This window comes from Chrysemys picta, chromosome 7 (assembly GCF_011386835.1).
Source record: "Chrysemys picta bellii isolate R12L10 chromosome 7, ASM1138683v2, whole genome shotgun sequence".
In the NCBI taxonomy this organism is placed as follows: domain Eukaryota; kingdom Metazoa; phylum Chordata; order Testudines; family Emydidae; genus Chrysemys; species Chrysemys picta.
The window spans coordinates 91704720-91727151 of record NC_088797.1 but is presented as its reverse complement, the minus strand read 5'-3'; the positions used below and the strand labels follow the sequence as shown (position 1 = coordinate 91727151).

At 40.8% G+C, this 22432-nt stretch overlaps 1 protein-coding gene across 1 annotated transcript in view; it reads right to left on the bottom strand.

Moving 5' to 3' along the window:
• Positions 1 to 22432, bottom strand: part of PCDH15 (protocadherin related 15) — a 1392890-nt gene that overhangs the window by 436809 nt on the left and 933649 nt on the right. The window lies entirely within an intron of this gene.

Below are 22432 nucleotides of genomic sequence, written 5' to 3'. Positions count from 1 at the left end.
ATGGGGGGATCTTGCGTAGGAGAAGAGGGGTTATTTTACCTCTGTATTTCGCACTGCTGTGACCACTGCTGGAATACTATACTAGTTCTGGAGTCCAAAGTTCAAGAAGGGCATTGATAAATTGCAGAGAGTTCAGAGAAGAGCCACAAGAGTGATTAAAGGGTTAGAAAAAACATGCTTTATAGTGATCGACTCAAGGAACTCAATCTATTTAGCATAACAGAGAGAAGGTTATGGGGTGAATTGATTTCAGTCTATGAGTACCTACATGGGGAACAAAACATTTAATAATGGGTTCTTCAGTCTAAGAGGGAAAGTTATAACATGATCTAATGACTGGGAGTTGAAGCTAGACAAATTGAGATTGGAAATAAGACATACATTTTTAACAGTGGGAATAATTAATGATAAACCCAGGAGCATGATGGATTCTCTGTTACTGATAATTTCTAGAGCATATCTTTTAGAAAATCATCCAACGTTGATATAAAAATTATTTTGTGGAAGTTCGATGGCCTGTATTACACAGGAAGTCTGACTACATGATCAAAATGGTTGCTTCTGGTCTTGGAAACTATGATTCCATAATATAATCCAGAGGATTTTTTAAACTTGCTTCTTCATTTTTTAAACTTGCTCAATTTAAGTATATATCCCAAATTAAAAAACATAGTAAGAGAACCAAAAAAGTGCCACATGGCTAAACAACAAAATAAAAGAAGCAGTGAGTGGCAAAAAGGCATCCTTTAAAAAGTGGAAGGTAAATCCTAGTGAGGAAAATAGAAAGGAGCATAAACTGTGGCAAATGAAATGTAAAAATATAATTAGGAAGGCCAAAAATGAATTTGAAGAGCAGCTATCCAAAGACTCAAAAAGTAATAGCAAAACAATGTTTAAGTACATCAGAAACAGGAAGTCTGCTAAATAACCAGTAGGTCCACTGGATGTTTGATATGCTAAAGGAGCACTCAAGGACGATAAGGCCATTGTGGAGAAACTAAATGAATTCTTTGTCTTCGTGGCTGAGGATGTGAGAGAGATTCCCAAACATGAGCGATTCTTTTTCAGTGACAAATCTGAGGAACTGTCCCAGGTTGAGGTGTCATTAGAGGAGGTTTTGGAACAAACTGATAAACTAAACAGTAATAAGTCATCAGGACCAGATAGTATTCACCCAAGAGTTCTGAACAAACTCAAATGTTAAATTGCAGAATTAATAACTGTCGTCTGTAACCAATCATTTAAATTGGCCTCTGTACCAAAAGACTGGAGGATAGCTAATGTGATGCCAATTTTTAAAAAGGGCTCCAGAGGTGATCCCGGCAATTACAGGCCGGTAAGCCTGACTTCAGTACCATGCAAACTAGTTGAAACTATAGTAAAGAACAAAATTGTCAGACACATAGATGAACATAATTTGCTGGGGGAAAAATCAACATGGTTTTTGTAAAGGGAAATCATGCCTCATCAATCTACTATAATTCTTTGAGGGGGTCAACAAGCATGCAGATAAGGGGGATCCAGTGAATATAGTGTACTTCAATTTTCAGAAAGCCTTTGACAAGGTCCCTCACCAAAGACTCTTAAGCAAAGTAAGCTGTCATGGGATAAGACAGAAGATCCTTTCATGGATTGGTAACTGGTTAAAAGATAGGAAACCAAGGGAAGGAATAAATTGTCAGTTCTCAGAATGGAGAGAGGTAAATAGTGGTTTCCCCCAGGGGTCTGTACTGGGACCAGTCTGATTTAACATATTCATAAATGATCTGGAAAAAGGGGTAAACAGTGAGGTGGCAAAATGTGCAGATGATATAAAACTACTCATGATAGTTAAGTCCCAGGCAGATTGTGGGGAGCTACAAAAGGATCTCTCAAAACTAGGTGACTGGGCAACAAAATGGCAGATGAAATTCAATGTTGATAATTGCAAAGTAATGCACACAGGAAAACATAATCCAAATATACATATAAAATGAGGGGATCTAAATTAGCTGTTACCACTCAAGAAAGATCTTGGAATCATTGTGGATACTTCTCTGAAAACATCCACTCAATGCACAGTGGCAGTCAAAACAGCGAACAGAATGTTGGGCATTATTAAGAAAGGGATAGATAATAAGACCAAAAATATCATACTGCCTCTATATAAATCCATGATACGCCCACATCTGAATACTGCATGCAGATTTGGTCGCTCCATCTCAGAAAAGATATATTGGAATTGGAAAAAGTTCAGAAAGAGCAACAAAAATGATTAGGGGTATAGAACAGCTTCCATATGAAGAAAGATTAATAAGACTGGGACTTTTCATCTTGGAAAGGAGACGGCTAAGTGAGAATATGATTGAGGTATACGAAATCATGATTGGTGTGGGAAAAGTACATAAGGAAGTATTATTTACTCCTCCTCATAACACAAGAACTAGGGGTCACCAAATTAAATTAATAAGCAGCATGTTTAAAACAAACACAAGGAAGTATTTCTTCACACAAAGCACAGTTAACCTGTGGAACTCTTTGCCAGAGGATGTTGTGAAGGCCAAGACTATAATAGCGTTCCAAAAAGAACTAGATACATTCATGGAGGATAGGTCCATCAATGGCTATTAGCCAGGATGGGCAGGGATGGTATCCCTAGCCTCTATTGGTCTGACCCAGTATGACCGTTCCTATGGTCTTATGTTCACACATAGACTATAATAATCATGTACACCCTTATTATTGTACATATCAAAGTCATTCAGGAATCTTATTTAGCAAACTCTCTCAAACATTGTACAGACTGCACTATTTCTTTGGCTGACCTGTCAAACCAAAGTTTAAGCCTTTTATAATGGAAGTGAAGTTTCTTATTTCTGAAAGTAAAGTTCTTATATATTATGGATTCCGGGGTGTTCTTCCTGAAAATCAAAAGCAAAAAACCCCCTGATTTTCTCCATAGATTTTCAATTTTGGTTTTCAGGTGTTTGGTTTTTCATCTAAAAGTCAAAAATTTCTGTGGAAAGCAGACACTTGGTAGAAAAAAACATTTCTGTCAAAATAAATTGTAGACAGTTTATTCCACCAATTAGCTCTAATATATATATATACACACACACACACACACACAAAATAAAATGTGTTACAATCAAGCAATTAACTTTTAGTGGTATGATACAGTTACCATTTTAAGTCCTTATAAAATAGTTTGTAAATAAAAAAATTAACAGGAAAGCAATATAGATAGGAAATTTTACTGAGATGATGGGCTAACTTTGCGATAGGTTTTTAATATCACCACGTTCTGGCTTTTGTACAACAAACAGCTCTTTCCCATGTGCAACAAACATGCCTGACAACCATTTAAGGACAACAACAGACACTGTCCCCTAAGCAGGACCCTACCACTAATACTGAATAGGTGAAAACAGTGTGTGAAATGTACATACAAAATGTGCAACGATCTTGTTTGGTTTTAGTCACGTCTGAAAACAATTCCAAGTATGGTTTCAAACCCTGATGTCAGTAAAGCCGCTCTCAAAATTTATTCACTTGTTCTTCAGGCCTGAGTATGTTCTGGCTCTCGGAAGTGAAATGATTAGTATGTTTCTGAAAGGTAACTGAAGCACAAGTTATTTAATCTTCATTATTTTAAAAAAGTTAAAAGCCCTGATTAGATTGTGCTCTGATGAGCAGCATGACCATATTAATTCACACTCAGTCTGACCTAAATCCTAACCACAGGTGAAACTTTGATATACAATAGTCACTTCCACACCTAATTAACATTTCAAGTAACATAACTGCTTGCCCATCTGGTGAGAAACAATGCAAAGATCCTCCCCCAGTCTCACATATTTCTATATTAAAACAAGTGGCAATTTCTTTTAATTAGCCCTGCCATTCTTGGTGCAGCCCCCAGATATATAAAAATTAATTACCTATAAACTCACATCTTTATAATTTTAACCTTTTTATGCTTCACTTGTTTTCAGTGACATTTATTAAACACATACTTATCAGGAGGTTGCACATGGTGGACAGGCAATTTATCAAAAAAAGAAAGGATAGAAAAATAGAATCCCGGACAAAGCTTTTTATGAAGCCTTAAACCTGCACTAGCTGACAATCAACAGCTTATCAAAGCCTTCTGTTTTGACATTGCTGAAAGAGGCATCCCATTAAAATGCTGCTAATGCAAAATCACTGTTTTTGTTAAGTTAGAACATCTACTATCTAGCAATTCTGCTATAAATCTGTTGAAACTTTAAGACTCCTGTCAAGGCTGCTTCCCCACTCTGAACTTTAGGGTACAAATGTGGGGGCCTGCATGAAAACTTCTAAGCTTAACTACCAGATTAGATCTGGTCCGCTGCCACCACTCCCAAAGCTAATTCCCTTCCCTGGGTAGCCTTGAGAGACTCTTCACCAATTCCCTGGTGAATACAGATCCAAACCCCTTGGATCTTAAAACAAGGAGAAATTAACCATCCCCCCTCCTTCCTCCCACCAACTCCTGGTGGATCAAGATCCAACCCCCTTGGATCTAAAAACAAGGAAAAATCAATCAGGTTCTTAAAAAGAAGGCTTTTAATTAAAGAAAAAGGTAAAAATCATCTCTGTAAAATCAGGATGGAAAATAACTTTACAGGGTAATCAAACTTAAAGAGCTCAGTCAGAGGATCCCCCCTCTAGCCTTAGGTTCAAAGTTACAGCAAACAGAGATAAACACTCTAGCAAAAGGTACATTTACAAGTTGAGAAAACAAAGATAAACTAACACGCCTTGCCTGGCTGTTTACTTACAAGTTTGAAATATGAGAGACTTGTTCAGAAAGATTTGGAGAATCTGGATTGATGTCTGGTCCCTCTCAGTCCCAAGAGTGAACAACTTCCCAAACAAAGAGCACAAACAAAAGCCTCCCCCCCCCCCAAGATTTGAAAGTATCTTGTCCCCTTATTGGTCCTTTGGGTCAGGTGTCAGCCAGGTTACTGAGCTTCTTAACCCTTTACAGGTAAAAGGATTTTGGAGTCTTTGGCCAGGAGGGATTTTATAGTACTGTACACAGGAGAGCTGTTACCCTTCCCTTTATAGTTATGACAACTCCCCTTCACGTTGTACTTAACATTACTCTGTGATGGTCTGTCCTGTTATAGAAAAGGGTCAAGCCATCAACAAATACAAAACAAACTTGGTTTTTGTTTTGTTTTTATCTACAAGATTACAAGGGAATGATTTGTCCCAGAGAGAGGATAGTCCTTTAATTCTGAATAGCTTTCCACTTTCCAAAGCAATCTAAGAATGAATATCAGTTTGTCATGCATCTGTGTTTATAATTAATTAGCAAAATTGCTATCTGTTGGCTAGCTATATAGCAAATTACTTGGATATAACAAATAAATTGCTGTTTTAAATAATAATAAAAATATGCGTATTTCCTTGATGGGTACATATTGGTCAATCTTAATTTATCCCTTTTCCAATCTGATGGCCTCAGAGCCCACCTAAAATCCTATAACATTGTCATCCCCTTTAAAATGAGCCAAATTGCTAATTGAGCCAGTGGCAATGGGATTGTTTAAAGGCCTCCAATATGAGACAGAAGTGTTCATTTCTGAATTACTGTAAATAAACAATCAAAGAAGGTAAAGAACAATTCAATTATTAATGCATTTCTCTTGTTATTTCATACAGCATGGCTGGAATAGTTTATAAATGTCCCCCCAAAACCGCTGCCCCTAGCCCTGAGCCCCCTCCCACACACCCAAACTGCTGCTGCAGAAGTCATGGAAAGTCACAAAATCTGTGACTTCTGTGACCTCCGTGACAGACGCACATCCTTAATCATTACTAATCATTTTAACAGAAACAATCAGCTAATGTGGTTACCCATTATTGCATGTAGTAGACACCAAGGTGGAATACAGGGAGGAAGCTGGTTGCTATTAATGATTAATGGAATAAACGTGTAAGGAGTTCAAGCCACCCAAACTCCAGGTCACCACCCATCTTTTCAAAAGCGTAAGGAGGAAAGAAAAAAGAAAATGCAACCATTCCCCAGCGCCAAAAACCTTCACTGTTTTCTGGATGTCAAAACCTAACCACACCCTATCCTTTACTTTGTGGCTAAAGCCCCAATTGTGCTGTAAACATGGGGCCAGTGCAGATAATCAGTATGACCCTGATCAGGTGAGCAAGACACAGCAACCAGGCATTTAAAAGGATGATTCCCTGCAGCAACAATTTTCCTTTTCCTGCTAATCAATTTGGCAAGCAAAGAACAAGGCAAAGAGAAAAGACACAATGTTTAGATAGAATTGCTTCTGAAATTAATGGTTTATTTATTTATTCATGAAACATTATCAGTTTTAAAGTCTCATATATAATTTGTAAGTAATTTGCTTGAGAGCCACTGATTTGGGATCACCTTTAATTTTTCTAGACTATGACTGGCTGAAATTCTTTTCTTTTTGCGTTGCTTTCCTTTGACCTGACTGGTAAACCAATATTTAGGTCTGTGCTGGGTTGTTTCCATTAGGAGGCAAAACTGATGATACGAGTCAAGTATTTCTTTGGTGCAATTCACTTTTTTGTTTTATTTTGGGTTTTAAAGTCCTGTTTTCCTGAACACAGTAGAAATAAAATAAACAGCAGCAACAGGAAGTTTTCTTATTCAGAACTTCATGTTTGTCTTTTCAGCCAGTTCTCTGCTCACAGAAGTGCTTTCTCTCTCTCTTGCTCCTCCCAGGGCCATGCACCACGACATCTCCCCTTTTCTGCTGGCTCTCTCTTTTCTTTCTGGTTCCCCTCTCTCTCATTCACTCACCTCTGCAACCAATTAATGCTCCATCTGCTGCGTTTGCAATCAATTTCAAGGGAATTCATTAGCTTTTGCTGAAGCCTTGCCATTCTGACCTTGGCTTCCATTATTTCAGCTCTCTCTACACAAACGGTCATTACATTACTCCATCATTTAGCTTGAAGCAATGTTGCTTAGTACATCCATCAGTTTTTGCCAGGTCTGTGACTGACGGCCACTATTAATATATTTCAGATTGACAATATAATAACCAATAAGACACACTAATATGGTTAGTATAGAAGAGGTATTAAGTGGTCAGAGCAATGAAGGGGGCATCAAGACTCTTGGGTTCTATTCCAAACTCTGACAATATTTTACTTTGTATACCTTGGAGATGTCAACTGGCACTCTAGTCAAAGTAAATGGGAGATGCAGGTTCTGAACATCTTTAACATCTTTAAAAAAAAAAATCAGGCACTGAACCTGTGTGTGTGTGTGTGTGTGTCTCTCAGATAACTCAAGTTTGTAAAAAATAATATACTTACATAAATTTTGTGAGGCTTAACATGTTTTGAGAGCTTGGAGGAAAGACACGTTAGTTGGTACAATGTATTACAAAATTTTCACCAGATTTTAAAAAAACTTAACTTTATGCCATTAAAGACCCAGTCCTAAGTCTGTATTGTACATATTAGCAAATGGTCAAAAGTGATGAGTAAAAAATGGGTGTGTTGCAGGGTGGCTACCAAGTTATTCCTGCCCAGTAATGAGGAAGATGTACAGTAGATAAATACAGCTTTAACTTGATGAGGATTGTTTAAATCCATGTCTCCTCAGGCACACCTAATCTCCACCAAGACACTGCTCCTATTTACCCTGCACAATAGTGAGTAATGTAAGCATGTTCACACAAAGGGCTTCAAATTTACTAGTTTTCAGGGTGGAAAACTAAACCTCATGCACCTCGCTGAGTTCCATCCAAGAACACACAGGGATACAAGGCTTTTGAGAATTTACACATATTCTTGATGTCTCCTGCAATGATAAAATGAACAAAAGCCTCAGTGTGAAAATGGAAAACAAAACCTTACAAAATTCTATCTTTACAAAGAACCTGTTAAAAACAAAAAGTTCAGCAGTTGCAGCACACTGAAGCAGATTATATTACATATCTCACTGCATCCATCACTGAGTTGCCATAGCAATTGGAAAAAATGGTTAAAAACTGCAAGGCTTTGGTCTTACTTTGTGTGTAGGAGGAATATGATGTTTGAGACCTCAGGAGAGAAAGGGCATACACAGATATAAAGTAATGAAATGCCGAACAATAAAACGATAAGAAGGGATTACAAATGATCTTTAATAAAATGGATTACAAGGAACAGAAAAGTGACAGCAGTAATTAAAGTCTGCGATTTCATCAATTAAAAACTGAGATCAATGTGATGTTTAAAAGGACATTGAACCCCAAACTTGGTGGCTATTTGGAGCAACCGTTTTTAATATAAGAATCACTGATGTGAAGAATTGCTGTTTGTGATTATCTATAGGATTTATTCATCTAATATCAATTAATTGACTTGTACCAATAGAATATAGCATTTATAGCCATTAAAAGCTGTTACTGAAGTCCAGAACATGCTTTTTGTAAGTATCTGGCTTTTTAGGATATTTATGCTACTTTTATAAAACAGAATCAAATGTAAAATTGCTAAACAGCTACAGTGGACTTTTTTTTCTTATAAGCACACTTTCATTTATTCTATTTTAAGTACTTCCTTGTGAGATTATTCCATTGTCCAAGTTTGCATTCAAAAGTTTACACACTGTAATGCTTCACCTTCTAAGAGTTTTAATTCTTAACCCTTCTTTAAATATGTTCAGATTGTAGAATTTATTTTTATTGTAATCTTTGGTATGTTATGCCACATATAACTTCTAGGTAGATTCTCTGTGTACTTAGTACATGTTCCTTCTGTAGTTTCAATTACACCTTCTTGTATTAGAATCTTTTATCATCTGGAACAGTTTTGTGACATCCACCTTTTCTTTGCCCTTCAAAGTGTTGTATATCTTAGTCATGGTCACTATTCATTTCCTCTTTAATAATAAATATACACCAAATATTCTCAGAGGAACATGCAACCTAAAAAAAAAAATTCACACATCTGATATTTTTAACTTTTTATTATTAAAAGTAGCATCTAAGTTGATTATAACTGAAAAAAAATCTTTATTTTTCACTTGGATTACTTTGTGTATTTTATATATAAAATGCTGTAACCATTTTCACTTTTATACAGGAAGTTTCCATCTGTTTTTGTTTCACACAGTAAAAGGAGAGAAAAATATTGAATAAAACAGGAAAATATGGTTTTAAAACAACCACCACTGAAACAGGCATAGTAGCCAGAACTATTTTAAAATATATATTTTAAAAACTGACTAGATTTGACATGGATATTGTCCCTATGAATTATCTTGTAGTTTAAACCCATATGGCTACAGAACAGTGCTTTTCACAGGGTTCCTTTTACAGGAGTTAGCGGTTGGTTTGGAGGTTGTAGAAATATTTTTTTACTTGAAGGTTCAGGTTATATAGAATACTTTTCTCTAAACGGAACCCTTTGCACTTCAGCTCCAATTTTCCCTACTTCCCTCCAGATCACACAACTGCCTACAAATGTTACTTTTACAATTTTCAAGGGGGCTGTAGCATGGCTACACTATATTTGGGTCTGGCATTGACCCTCTCTGCATCTTCAAGGGTATAAGGTTAATCTATTTTACTATATTTATTGATTCCATTAAGTATATGCATTGCACCCCATAACTCTATAAAGATCTTTGATGGCAGGATGGGAAAAAGCAGTTGATCAGCACCCCTAGAACAATGCCAGCAACATAACCCAGTGTACACAAACAATCCACATATCCCCAAAGACTCTGGGGGCAGCCGCTCCTACACTAAACATAGGACATGAATATAGATACCTCAGAAGTAAGGCTTCTGTTTTGGGGAATAATTGATTTGTAGGGGGGTATTTTTAGCAATTTTTTAGTTTTCTGTAGATGTCCAAAAATTGGGGTTGTCCGGGAACTCTTTGCATATACTGTAATAAATAATTTCTTTCTAATGTTGCCTAATGTGGCAAAGTACTGCCAAAGTTACATGGCAAAGTTAATAAAGTACTGTTTTAAAGATTACTGGGAAACTTTTAGGGCACACCAGCACAATCTACATGGACCAATTAATGCACAACATGTTAGTGAGCTTTAGAAATCACACCCCTGTCGTTTGCACTACTGCTGCATATAGACAAGCCCTTCCATACCAGTAACCATTTCTCGTGTTTTTTTTTTCTGCTGTTTATTGGAAAAACACTATTCTCATTCCCCCCACTCGTCTCTCTCTCTTTTTTTATATCAGGGTTTTAATCAGTGTTTATCAGTTAAAACCTAAAACCAGAAGCCCTACTTATAACCCTTAGATGAAAGCTGATTCCTCCAAAAAGTCTACTTTAAGGAATATGGGCATTTCATTCAGGGCATAGTTCCTAACTACTGCATTAAGATTTATAAGGACGTCTATTCCTCTGTGTTTAATGTAGTAGATAATGAAGAAGAGGTTTGTGTTTCTTCCATCCTGATGTTCTGCTTGGCATTTTCTAGCCACTTTCTATAACTTGCACCCAAAGAGGCAGAGATGCTTCTGATTTTTGCCATGGGATCCTGATCTTCAGTGATCCAGTATATTCCTTTCATTGGCTGCATTGACCACCAAATAATTAGAAATGGGATAGAAGTAAAGGTACTCAGAAACTTTAGACAGTACATAGTACTTTCTATCAGCCCTTTTGAAGGTAGGTGTTCCTGATGCAAGAGTTTGCCAAATGATTTTGGCTGGCTCTAGTAAAATCTCATTAATAGGTGGGACTATGCAACCTGAAACAAAAGCGTAGAATTTATGAAGGGCTTCTTCCTGTACCTGCAAAGTTTCAGCTACCCTTTTCATTACTCCCTGAAATTGTTTAAAAGCATCTGCATGGGGAGAGAGAGGGCATTACTGCCTCATCAGGGGAAGATGGTGATGTATTTATTTGAGATACAATATCTTTATCCTCCTTATGCTCCTGCTCTTCAGATGTCTCTAAATGTACTACAGGGACAGATGTGAAACATCCTATGGAGGAGCAGGTTTTTTTCCTCTTATCCACTCTCTCTGGATGACTAGAAGCTCGGATATTGCTCCCTATACAAATCCCATTGGTTCCAGTATGGCCATTGTGTAGGTCATATGAAAAAGATGGGGATACCCGAGGTGGGTCATTCCAGAGTATAGGAGGGTGATGATATGACTCTCTGCCCTGTTTAGATGTCACTGACCCCACTTCAGATCTAGATCCTGAAGAAGGGGCTCTTCGGGAATAGGTTGGAGAGCCCTGCTTGCTGGACTGAGAGTCTGATTCAGAACATTCTTCAGAGGCAAATGGAGGTGCTGTAGAAGATGAAGTTGTATGGGGCAATCATTTAGATACAATTGGTACCTGGGATAACTGCACTTCACCTGCCAACCAGGGAGATTCTGGTTCTTCAGTAGCCATAAGGTCCTTATGGAGCATAAACATTCCCTGCAGCCGGGTCAAGTCTGAACAGATCAGTACCTAAAGTCTAATTGCTGCCGAGTAAGTGTTCAGTGCCTAATGGCTAGTGGGTGTTGTAGTATCTGACGGTCATCAAGATCAGTACTGTTATCCTTATGGTCTTGGCTGCAACCGGTACTGTATGCCTTGAAGAAGATGACTTGCTCTTCATAACAGCCTTAGTCCTTATCACAGCACTTGAACCAGTCTTTGATGCCAGTACCATCCTGCACTGTGTACGCAGGATGGTACCAACAAAGCTGCACTTGGGCCCGAACATGAGATTTCAAGATTTTGGCCACTTTCATTTCTCAACTTCTGCAGAAGGAGATCTAGGCCTCTTATGCCTGGAAGTAGTCCTTGTCCCTGTCTCCAAAGGTTGCCCTGAGACCCACCAGATGATGGAGTCTTGGAGGGGTCTGACTTCAGGGGGGCACCCTGAGTACTGGTTTCTCCACGTACAGGTTGGGTCAGAAGAGTCTAGTTCTGACAAAGGTCTTATTAAAGACTCCATGAGAGAAATTCTCACATTTGTTTCTGTGGTCTCTTTTAGTATTATTCTATTTTAAAAGACTGCAAATGTTACAATGTGAGGGCATATGGGCTTTCCCTAAACAAAATAAACAACTGGAGTTATTGCTCACAGGGCTAACTTCCCTCCTAAAAATGTCACAAGACTTCAAGGGGATTCAGCCATTCCCCCCCAGGTTCAAATAAAGAAAAAAAATGTCATCCCCAAAACGTCCCCCATCCAAGGGAAGAATGCAGGGGTGGAAGAGGTCAAAATAAGGGGAACAATTGAAAGTAAGGCCTGAAATCCCTCAGTTCAACTATTTACACTACAAAGAAACTATTATTGAACACTAATGCTAAAACTACTCTAAAACTAGCTAAAACTATCAAAATTTACTAACGGTATGTAAACTATGCAGACACCGCAGCACTACATATCAGGCCTGAAGCCATTTAGAAGGAAATGAGTGGAAGCAGGTCCCAAACTGCCCTATATAAACTTGGTACAGGGAATAAGGATACTTAGGACGCATGTGCAGATCATACAAAACCAGCTGGCAAAAGTGCATGGAACGTATGTGCACCTAAGGTGGAGTACCTATAAGTACAAGCAGTTGAAGAAGAGGAGTAAGGTGCATGCCTATGAGTGGAGGAGAGGATATGTACTGTTAGTTGGCTGAACTCTTTTCCTTGATTCTGTATAGGTATGTTGTTTTTATCAAACCTAATTTCTCCCAAAGTTTTTGTATATTCATTTTCTGTGTATTTTATAATGGTTTATCGAGATTTAGAGGTGGTAAGCAGACCTGTTGGGGACAGAATTGCAGCTAATGGAGAATATTTTATCTATCAACAGCTACGTATACACACTTTTCTGTTGTAGAACAAAAGTTGAAGGAAAAGTGTAGCTCATGATGGAGAAGGTTTTACATGTACCCAGCCTCCATCATCACTCAGGTTTGTGTGGGCCCATCTACCACTAAAGTCAAGTTTGCATGGGCCCAAACACACCTCGACTGACAATCAGGCCTGCATGTGCCCAGCTACCTTTACCTTCAATTAGATTTGTATGCCCCAACCCTGTCCACTGTCAATGACTCAAGCTTGCATGGGTCCCATCTCCATCAATCCCTTAGGCTATTGTAGGCCTCCTGCTCTCCCCTCCCCCTGCCGCAATCAATCAGGCTTGTGTGGGCCCATCACCAAAACCCAAGTCAGTATAGAATTGAATAAAAAGTATCTAGGGCATACCATAGATGATAAAGGATTGCACCTAAATTCTAATATATTGCAGTCATAAGTCTAGGAACCACAACTGAAAAATATTTCTGAACGCTAACCAATTTTAGATCTATTATTTTGTTAATTTTTAAAAAACTTTAAAATACATTACTTACTAGAAATGGATCAGCTCTGGAAAAGCTCAAACAATGTTTTCAATGAATGGAAAGAGCTATCATGTGATACATTAGCTATGCACTGGTGTATCACATCATAATTTAGTCCATATTGCTGAAGTGCCTCACCATATGATGTTGAGCTATAACAGTACATGAAGATGGCAAAGAGAAACCATTGCCTTTGTCTCTAGAACTTCAACAAGCAGTGACTAAAAATACACAAAAATTGAAAAAGGGTCTCAAATATGAAAATTCTACAAATATCTCTTTGAAACAAAATTCACATAAACCATTGATGGTATTCTAAGTTCCAAATCAGACATACCTACTCTGAAATGTATTGAGAATTCAACAATTGGTATTGATCTTATTTGTCATGTAGTTTCAAAATATGGTAAATGGGCAGAGCATGCTAATCTTGATGGTTTATCTGTTGAACTTCATGTGGTAGGCATGAGGTTTTTCTCTTGCTATATAAGTAGCAATAACCTATCTTTTCTGAGAAAACATTTGTTTCACTGACTTGGAAAATCTCTGCCCTGTCTTAAGTATAAAAGTACACTATGAATGGCTGACCAACTTTGTGGCCAAGGAAACTTTGTAGTCTTAATTTGTATTGTAGTTAAGGAAGAATACTCAATAGAACAAATACGTTTACTTAGCAAACTCCAGGTGATAATATTTCTATGCTTTCGAGCCCTGGATTGCATTGTATGAATGTCTTGTTGAGAAGCTATTTCTGGAGGTAAACTGTAAGCTGGTAATCCAACTCATTGGCCAGTGTATCAGATAGCACTCACAAAACCAACCTGATTTCTGTCCCTGTTTTGGAGAGTTTTATTTAAAAAAAAAAAAAATTCAACCTAAGTCAGTCAGATAAGCCTGGTCCTTTCCTCAGCCCCAGGGACTTCTAAAGGAGCTTACTTTTCACCAGAAGCTGCTTGTTGGCCTTTTATCTAAGGACCAGATGTCCTGCAGATATCTCTGGCCTCAGACCCATCATCTGGGATATAGCTAATTAATCATAGGTACAGCTAAACCCACCTTCTTAAAAGGCCCATCCCACTTTGTGACACAAACACAAAGATAATAAACAGAATGTACAACAGTTAATATAAAGGTACAGAACAAAAGAACCTCTATATCTGGGGAAATAATAAACTTTACCATGGTGGTACATTCATAAGCAATAACCTCGTCCAGTGCCTTACAGTCATACAAAGTAAGGAGTCCTAATTTGAATGGGCAAAATAAATTCCATAGGGGCACCATGGAGTGTTAATATTTTATATGGATGGATGAACAGCTTGAGGAAAAGGGAACTTGATAGTGAAACAATTTTATTCAAAAGAATTCCAGCAATTTACTGAAACATATTAAACATTCTCTATTATTATTTACGATCCCATCTCTATGGGAACTACAAAAATACAAGTACAGGACCTTACAAAAAGTGATACTTAGGACAAAATGGGATTAATGTTTTAATCTTGTCTTGTAAACTTTTTACTAAAGGTCTAATGAACTTAATATACTGTTACTGATTGTTCACCTGCTGAATTATTCCTCAACAGATTTGAAACATATTTAACTTTACTCAAACCTATCAGATAAAGAAATAGTAAAAATAAAATATACCCAGCATGAATCACATGGTTTTCTCTAGGAACTCAATCTCCATTCACAGCAGGAGTATAATCATTCAAGGAGAAGATGCAAGAGTGACAATTTGGAATCTGTGCAAAGCAATTTGATCCTTTAGTGAACTTGGTTAATCTGGATCTAGAATACATCATTCATCCACAGAAAATACTTTTCAGACAATACATCATTGACCTGTGGAACTCGTTGCCACAAGATATCATTGAGGCCAAGAATTTAGCAGGATTTAGAAAGGACTACACATGTGTAATAAGAAGAATACACAGAGCTAAAGTAATGATTAAAAATAAACAAGATTTTCACTCAAGATGAAACAAAAACCATTATAGTTTTCTTCTGGAGAAATACAATAATCTGGCCAGATGAAGTACATGGGACCAAATACAGCAAAACAGAGACTAGAGGTATATTTAGGGGAATGAGAAATGCTACTCTGAGGCTAAAGTTGGAGTGCACATAGTCTCCTGATTCAATGGGTACACTATACTAAATACTTCTTTGACATGATTTTGAGCTGTAGTCAAGGGTGGCACTGACAACCCACAGTAGCAGCCTGGACCCCTAATCTCAGCTCCCCATTCTGGGCACTGCAACCTGGTGGATGGGATCATAGCATCACTCAGGTTTTTCATTCTTAGTTTCATGATATCTGTGGGTGTCAATGAACCCATGAATCCACTCGAAATCTGCTCCTAGGTTAAGGTATCTGGGACTTTCGAGAGTTAAGGAAGGAGAGACAACTGACTGCCTTTTCTGGTCCTATTCAATGAGCTCTTTAAGGACTCCGATTTTCATTAGGCACTAATGCAGCTATTTGGATTTATATGTAGCCAATAATAATAATAATAATAATTTACCCACAGTCCTAATAAAATCTTTACTGTGTCATTCATGTATAATTCTATAGACTTTTTTTATCTGGTTAAAAAAAATTGGGCCCGATTCTGCTTTCACTTGAAAAAAAAGGCTTTGCATACATGAAATTGAGAACAGAATTTGTTGCTCACTCTACAGAGGTTCTCAAACTGTGGTTCATGGACCACCAGTCATCCATGAGCTCCATTCAGGTGGTCCGCGGATAGTTCCCTCTAAGATGCACGCCTGGGTGGTCGCACATGAGAGAATGAAGGGCAGGCGTGGCTCCACTAATTAGGTGCCTGGACCCTGAAGAAGACGCACATGTAAGGTGAGGTGGTGGCCTTGGGAGGAATAGGTGGGAGGGGGCACTGGCATGAGAAGAGGGGGTGGGGGGAATTTGGGATGTACAGGGCTCCGGTGGCCAGAGAAAGAGACAACTTTCCCCAGCTCCATGGCTGCGGCTGCCGGGGACAGATGGTCCTCTTTCCCAGCCTCAGCTCTGTGGGTGCTGTGGCGGGTGAGAGACCCCCCCTCCTTCCCAGCTCCAGCTCGGGGGCTGCCACAGCAGGAGAGAAAGGGCACATCCATCACATTAGAAGGTAAGACTACTGATATTAAAATATGAGTTGTGTGCTTTTATTTGTAGAACAAAAAAAGTTATTATTATTAAGGTTTATTTAATATAGTGCTTTTATCCAAAGTGCTTTACAATATAGTTAGCTAATGGTACAAACAATATTTGGAAAGATCATTAAGTGGTCCGCCGAGACCATCAGCAATTTTCAAATGGTCCGCGGAAAAAAAAAGTTTGAGAACCATTGGCTCAGAATGTTCTGTTTCCTGGATAAAGGTCTGAACAAGTGTCACATTTGTATGATTTTTATCTTTGCTTTTTTAAAGGTTGCTCTCCCCTTTAGGACCTGATTTAAAGCCCCCTGAAGTCAATGGAAGGACTTCTGGTCATTGGATCAAGCCCATAGTTTTTTTGTTTTTGTTTTCAGCTATGAGTTTGCTGCCAAAGCATTTAATGCTCTGGCCTTTTTACAGAGTTGTCACACAACATCACAGCAGCTTGATGTTATTAATAATGATTTTCACACTACCTTAAACTCAGATTATAATGTTAAAGAGTTAGTTACAATAATTTACTAAGGTAAAACATTGGTGGTGGTGTTGCAGAAATGTCAGTCCCAAACAATCCATTACCAGTTTTCCGAGAATTTGTTTCACCTTGAGTCCTAAATACTGCCAAAACTGAGTGGTTAACAACAGTACCTTAAAGACTAAAAGGGCAGTATTGCTATTATAAACATATAATTTTACTCACAACAAGCAAATATGAAAAGAAAGAAAGAAAGAAAGAAAGAAAGAAAGAAAGAAAGAAAGAAAGAAAGACCTCTGATACCCTTTTTTGGTCTGCTTGAGAAACTGGCAGTTTTGGGGCAGCTGGTATTCATCCCTTGCAAGCAGGGACCTAGAACATGTTTCTACAGGTGTATAAATACTAATTATATAGCCCTAAATACAGCTTGCAGCAGATTTAACATTGTTAATAATACTGGCATGAATCAATCCCAGTCCTAGAAAGCATAATATAAACCCTGACATTGTTTGGGGTATAAATAAATCAGTTCTCTGGTAACAAAGCAGCCCATTAATTTTGCCTGCCTCTTCTATCATTCCAGCCAAAGACAGTAAACAAAGTACACCCTATGTGGATTCCTTCCATGTTGCCAATGTAACAAGCTGCTCTAGAGTCACTAAAGAAAATAATTACATTCGAAAAAATAATCTGGGTTTTACATCAGAGAAAGCTTTGACAGAAGCCAGCTAAAGATAATTAATCTTAGAAGACTGAAAAAAAATGATTATTACTACAACCATATTTAATACTGTGCTTATAAATGCTTTATTTTAGGGTCAATTCAGTGGAGTATATTATCTTTTAAATGAAACATCTTCATCCAAGCAGCTGTAGTGACATAATTTAAGCTTAAAACTTCATTGTTTGGGATTCATTATTATTTCCTGTATTATTCACTGTAAAGAAAAGTAACCCCTCTGCAACAATGCTGAAATACAAACAGGACATATATTGTGCATAGGAAATGGACGAGGCCATGCGGAAGGGCCAGGATCAGGAGGGGAGTGGAAGTCCACACTGAAGTCTGGTTGGGACTCTGCAAGGGGGCACCCGGTCCCCAAAGAGCCAAAATTTGGGTGATAATTGGTAAAACCATGAATACTGGTTTTTTCAAGACCTAGGGATTTGGGGGGGGGGAAGAGGGGGAAATCAGTAAATACTGAAAATGATGGGCCTTAAGTATGCGTGGGAACAATGCAAGGCCTTTTCCAGCAGAACATTTAAACAGATGCTGAACTTTAAGAAAATGAGTGGTCCTATTGAAGCAATTGGGATGCCTCACCTATTTATGCTTCGCTGGATGGGAAAACAAATTTCTCTAACACCCTGCTTATGTACCTCAACTGATGACAAAGTGATGTGAAAAGGTATTTCAGTTTTCATGGTCCATTCTGTCCATAGCTTCTTTACTGAAACGGTTTGCTGTGGAACCAATTAATCCTTTTATAATCTAAGAGTTCTCCATAACAACAGTGGTGTTGCAGGTTATCTACTACAGAATCTTCTCTTAGCTTCTTCTATGAACAGCTAGTTTTATTTTGATCTGTAAGGAAGAAGTTAAACCATACTGTGCTTTTTATAAATCTTTAAACTTGTGTAATAGATATGGCCTTTTTGAAGTGCATTTTTTCCATAACCTAGTTCTGCTATTTCATTATTTTAGTGGACGTTAACTTGCTTCTAACTCAGTCTGCACTGCAAAAAAGGCTTCAAGCTTTGCCAATAGCTTGGGAGTGGCCTATGAAGTCAATGAAAACCACAGAGGTAACTAGCAAACCATTTCCAACTCTCCCAGAAGATTAAGAAGTGTCAGATAAAAGTTGAAAAGATAAAAGAATTAGTTTAGGATTTTGAAGGCTTAGTGGAGGAAAAGTTTTGCTATTATACAGTTAGAATCATCATGTCCTATTTAGCCAACTGTGAATAGCAGGGATAACGTATTGGCCAGAAGTGGCAAAAATCCTGGTTTGAGTATAGAGTCCATATGAACAAAGCAAAGAGAAGTACTCCTGAAAGCTGATAAGCCAAACTGAACCCAGATGTAATTCCAATGAAGTCACTATATTTACACAATGCATAAATCTAATCCTATATAAGTGCCTACCCCCACTTGTTTCTTAGATTGCTATGTTTGAGAATGTTATTTCCAGCAAAGTTTGAAGTTCATCTCATTAATTTAGGTCCTCCTGATCCTGCAAATATTTACTCATGGGAATAAGCTGTGTGAGTAATCCCATTGAAGTCAATACTTCTTGTGTCAGTGAAGTTTTACACATAAGTGCCTTAGATTCTAAACTTACAATGCAGGGAATAGGACAATCAGCACTATATGAATGGATTGTGATAACAGTAATAGCTTTCATCAACTTTATTGTACCTTCAAAAAGCTATTTTCACAAAAAAGGTTTCTTTTTTTTTTCAACGAAAGAAAAATGTTGACTGTTTGGTATAGCACAGGGGTAGGCAACCTTTCAGAAGTGGTGTGCCGAGTCTTCATTTATTCACTTTAATTTAAGGTTTCGCGTGCCGGTAATACATTTTAATGTTTTTTTAGAAGGGGTCTCTCTCTAAGTGTATATTATATAACTAAATTATTGTTGTATGTAAAGTAAACAAGGTTTTCAAAATGTTTAAGAAGCTTCATTTAAAATTAAATTAAAATGCTGATCTTACGCCGCCAGCCTGCTCAGCCCGCTGGGTGGGGGGTTCAGGGCAGAGGGCTGGGTGTTGGGGGGGGACACGAGGTCAGGACAGAGGGCTGGGGTGTGGGGTGGTTCAGGGCAGAGGGCTGGGTGTTGGGGGGGACTCGAGGTCAGGGCAGAGGGCTGGGGTGTGTGGAGGTGCAGGGCACAAGGCTGGGTGTGTGTGGGGGTTCTGGGCAGAGGGTTGGGTGTTGGCGGGGACTTGAGGTCAGGGCAGAGGGCTGGAGTGTGTGGACGTGAAGGGCACAAGACTGGGTGTGGAGGGGTTCAGGGCAGAGGGCTGGAGTGTGTGTGGAGGTGCAGGGCAGAAGGTTGGGTGTTGGGGGCAACTCGAGGTCAGGGCAGAGGGCTGGGGGGTGTGGAGCTGCAGGGCAGAAGGCTGGGGGGGGGGTTCAGGGCAGAGGGCTGGGGTGTGTGTGGAGATACAGGCAGAAGGCTGGGTGTTGGGGGGGGGACTCGAGGTCAGGGCAGAGGGCTCTGACCTCGCCCTGAACCCCCCCCCAGCCTTCTGCCCTGCAGCTCCACACCCCCCAGCCCTCTGCCCTGACCTCGAGTTGCCCCCAACACCCAACCTTCTGCCCTGCACCTCCACACACACCCCAGCCCTCTGCCCTGAACCCCCCCCACACCCAGTCTTGTGCCCTTCACGTCCACACCCAACCCTCTGCCCTGACCTCAAGTCCCCGCCAACACCCAACCCTCTGCCTTGAACCCCCCCACACACCCAGCCTTGTGCCCTGCACAAGGCTGGGTGTGTGGGGGGATTCAGGGCAGAGGGCTGGGGTGTGTGTGGAGATGCAGGGCAGAAGGCGGGGTGTTGGGGGCAACTCGAGGTCAGGGCAGAGAGCTGGGGTGTGTGTGGGGGTGCAGGGCAGAGGGATGGGGCTGTGGGGGTGCAGGGCAGAGGGATGGGTGTGTGTTGGGGTGGGGAGGTGCAGGGCAGGGGGCTGGGAGGGATATGCCCTGTTCCACCCCCTTCCCCCGGGGCCTTCCCTACCTCTCGCTGCCTGCTCTACAGAGCAGTGAGCACGCTGCGCTCAGCTCTGCTCCTCTGGGAGGAGGAGGGGCCAGAATGCACCACTTTGTGCGAAGAAGCGGGGGAGGAGGGAAGCGTGGCTGCCGCAGGACCAAGCTTCTGCCTCCTGCCCCCGCAGGGGAGAGCAGTGGGCTGGGGGTGGGGGGTGGGGGCTGAGTGGGGCGGGGGGCCGGGACCCCCCCCACCGCTCTCCCCTGAGGGGGCAGGAGGCAGAAGCTTGATCCTGTGGCAGCCACGCTTCCCTTCTCCCCCTCTTCTTCCCACAGCGTAGTGCATTCCGGCCCGTCCGCCCCTCCTCCTCTCAGTGGGCAGCAGCGTGCCACTCAGAATCGGCTCGCGTGCCATGTTTGGCACGCGTGCCATAGGTTGCCGACCCCTAATATAGCATAAGTTATAGAAAAAACCCAAATAGAAGATATCTGAAATGTCCTTTCTTCCATAAATAGTGCTCCTAGTAATGGGATATGAAGTCAAATATCTGTAGGAGACTGGTTAAAATCTGACCCAAGTCAACATTATTATCTTATGTTAACAGCTATTCAGTTGTGATATGAATTAGCAGACTCAGTCCTAGTCACTAGTGTATAGACATTTCAGTTAATGAACACCCTCTTGGCCTTCGCCACAATGAGGCAAGCAATGCATAGGCATGGAGACTAGATGTTAAATTATGTAGGTGCTCCCTCCAGACCATAACATACCTAGGCCTAAAATCATAACACTGAGTTGGAATCTTTAAATCCAAAGCACATGCCTCTACCACTTGAGTTAACAGACCAACAGGTACTAGAAGTGGGCTACTATCCTCTATGTAGATCAGGCCTGAAAGGGGAATGAGACACACACTTTGTCAGTGGTTTCACAGCTCTTTGCCAGGCAGCAGAAGAATGTTTTCTATCAGGAATACTTGGTTCCATTCCAGATTCTGGAGGACAGCATACTCTAGTGCAATGGTCTAAAACACGCAGCCTGCACGGCTCTTGCGTGTGGCCCGCCAGGCTCCCCACGTGCCCACCCCCGCCCCTCTGCCTACCCACAGGATTGCCCCCTGTGGCATTGTGAGTCCTGCGCCGCTGTCTGAAGCGGCTGGCAGCACGCCCCTTTGGGCCGGGGGCGAGGGAGAGGGAAGGAGGAAGAAGGCTCCTGCATTGCCTCCTTCCAGGCACCGCCCCCCGCAGCTCCCATTGGCCGGGAACAGGGAACGGCGGCCAATGGGAGCTTCGTGGGAGGTACCTAGAGAAGCGGCAAGAGCAGCGCACACACAAAACCCTGAGCCCCCTCCCTCCCCCAGGGACTGCAGGGACAGGATTCCAGCTGCTTCCTGGAACGGAGCAGCGCAGGGCCAGGGGCCAGGGCAGGCAGGGAGGAAGACTGCCCTGGCTCCGGTGTGCACCGCTGCCACCCCGGAGCCGCTCTATGTAAGTGGCGCCGGGCTGGAGCCCGCACCCTGCACCCCAACTCCCTGCCCTGAGGCCCCTGCCACATCCCACATCCCTCCTGCACCCCAACCCCCTGCCCTGAGCCCCCTGCCACATACCAGACCCCAACCCCCTGCCCTGAGCCCCCTGCCACATCCCACACCCCTCCTGCACTCCCTGCCCTGAGCCCCCTGCCGCACCGCTCACCCTATTGCACCCCACCCAACGCCCTGCCCTGAGCCCCCTGGTGCACCCTGCACCCTTTCTGCACACCC